This window comes from Geospiza fortis, unplaced genomic scaffold, assembly GCF_000277835.1.
Source record: "Geospiza fortis unplaced genomic scaffold, GeoFor_1.0 scaffold10, whole genome shotgun sequence".
Lineage (NCBI taxonomy): Eukaryota > Metazoa > Chordata > Aves > Passeriformes > Thraupidae > Geospiza > Geospiza fortis.
In genome coordinates this window covers 2029962-2032442 of record NW_005054326.1, presented here as the reverse complement: position 1 = coordinate 2032442, position 2481 = coordinate 2029962, and the positions used below count along the sequence as shown (strand labels likewise).

General features: G+C 52.0%; 1 protein-coding gene across 1 annotated transcript in view; it reads left to right on the top strand.

Moving 5' to 3' along the window:
- WNT7B (Wnt family member 7B) overlaps window positions 1-2481 on the top strand; it is a 101105-nt gene that overhangs the window by 8526 nt on the left and 90098 nt on the right. The window lies entirely within an intron of this gene.

Genomic DNA, 2481 nt, shown 5'->3' with positions numbered 1-2481 from the left:
CGCTGCCTGGCGCCGTCCCGCCGGCGGGACCATCGCTCCCCGGCCCCTCCACGGGCACCTGCCCTTGTGCTGCCGTCACCCCCTTCCCTGCTGTCCCATCGCCCCGACACCGCTCCTTCTGAGACTCATCGTCGCCTTCTTTCCCCCGGCGCTGGGCTTGCAGCTCGATGGGGTACAACAAACGCCCGGTTCCGCCCAGAAAGGAAGCGGTGTGTTGCCCGCCTGGCGCATCTTCCCGGCTTCCGACGTGCCCTTTTGCCGGGCTCTCTCCAGGCTTGGGGTAAAAAAAACACCAAAACCAACAACAAAGCAAATAGTTTATTAGTGCCCGCCCGACTATAGTGTCGGCAACTATTTCAGTGTAATTCTGCCCCATTTTGTCCAAAACACAGCTGCTTGTGGGAAAAGGAGCGACAGATGCTGAAACGCCCGCATAAGACGTTGCCGACAATACCTCCTTTCCAGCGTGACGTTTTATTGAAGGGAACTTCTCCGTCTTCAATCAACAAAATGAGTGTGGTTCTCGCTGCCCCAGCTGATATATGTATAGAAACCATTTGGATGGAATTTGCAAGGTTATTCTCATCATCATCATCGTCATAATCTTCATCATCCTCCTCCTCATCACCATCATTAATTTTTCGCCATATTAACCAGCCCGTGGTTTTAGAATAAAAATTAACTCCCCGAAAAGAAACTGCCCAGTTGGGTTTCTTCATATGACTTTTCTTCCCCTACACAGCACATCTGTGGATAAAGTCAGTTTCGACCTGAAAATTATGGAAATTGGCAAACCGTCTTCGTTTTCAGGTGGAGTGGGTCAAACTCTGCCAGCACCACTCCGAAGTTTTCCAGTGCCAACTTTTATTTGCATTTTTACTGTTTTCTGTCCCTCTCCTTTCCCCCCTCCAGGCACATCTTTAAAAGCAGACGCACATTTAAAACACCTATCCGAAGCGAGACAAATACCAGAAATAAAACATTCAAAGTGGCTTCTCGTTTTCCTGGTTTCACACTCAGCAGAATTGCCCCAGCCACATGTCTAGCATGGAAAAGGGCACTGAGGAGATATACATCTCTAACTCTATATATGGAGCTGCATGCACACTTACAGAAGTATAAATATGTCCATTTTAGAATCTTAAATAATTATAAATAAGACGGTTCTGGGATGTAAATAATCGTTGAAAGGATTAAGCTTCCGTCTCTTGTTAATCGAGATCAGCGTTTCTCGGAAGGACATTGACTGCCCCAACGTCTGTGCTGAACTTGCAGATGAAAATGGTTATAGCAACCAAACCCCGAGAAGATTTTTATCGCACATTGAGCGGCATACAACGTTTTTGCACCAGTTCTGCAATTCCCAGTCCATCTGAGGATATATTTCGTTGTGTCGCTGAGCCAGCTGCACCCATGTTCTGGGACTGGTTAACTGGAGGAGGTGTTACCAGGGCGTTCGGTAACACCAAGACATCTCCTTCGGTCAATAGCCAATTAACCTGAGACGAACATTTACAGACCGAGGACACTTCATAGCCTGGTTCTTGTTCGTTTCAGCTGCATTTCAGTTTAAGTGTCTTCAGTGGCCACTTATTTTTCGGGGTTCGTTTTCAACCCCCAGCCCCGGTATCCGCAGCGCGCGTATTTCACCATCGCTCTCAGCACTTCGGAAATAAAGGAGAGATGTCCAACAATGCAGAGGAAGAGCGATGTCTCCTGCACGCCTGGGGCTGCTCAGGGCTCAGGCCCGCCGGAGCGGGAAGGGTCGAGCATCTCTTTGCCGCGGTGCCAAGGGGCAGGAATCGCTCGGCTCGGGGGGAAGGCGGGGAAGAGGCGAAACCCCTGCCGGGAAACGCCTCTTCGGACTCGCATCTTCTCGGAGACGAGAGAAGCAGAGGGAAGAGCCGAGACGAAAGCTCTTCCTGCGGGGGAGGCGAGAGGTGTGGGGAGCCGGGAGCCGTCGGCAGCCGCCCCCCGCTCGCTCCCTACAGCGGCTGTTCCGCACTAGTCCGTTCCCGAAACCCAATCTCGCCAGGAAGCTACGAGTGTGCATGTCTTTATTTCTCACTCAGTAATGCTATGACTACATATATGTTCCTTTTTTCTTGACGTTGCTCCTGAAATCGAAGCCTAATTTTTAACATGGGGGGTACAACAAGAGCCAAACCCCCGCCGAGGCTGGAGGGAAGGCGGAACCCTTCGGTGGAACCGGGACAGCTCGCCACAATAAAGCAATTAGCCGAGAGTGGGGCTGGAAGCTGCCAGCTCGTTCAGCCTCTCGCAGGGCGAGCTAAGGGTGCCACGGCAGAAGCAGGGAGCTCTCAGCCCACCGAGCGCTGCTGGGGGGAGTTAAAAATGCCCCACGGAGCGAGAAATGAGCCCTTGTCGGGCGAGGCGTACGGAGAGGGCTCAGCCAGGGAGCACGGATTCATTGCAGCCCGGGCTAGATCAGTGTCTTTCCATTGTCATCCTCCCCCTAGG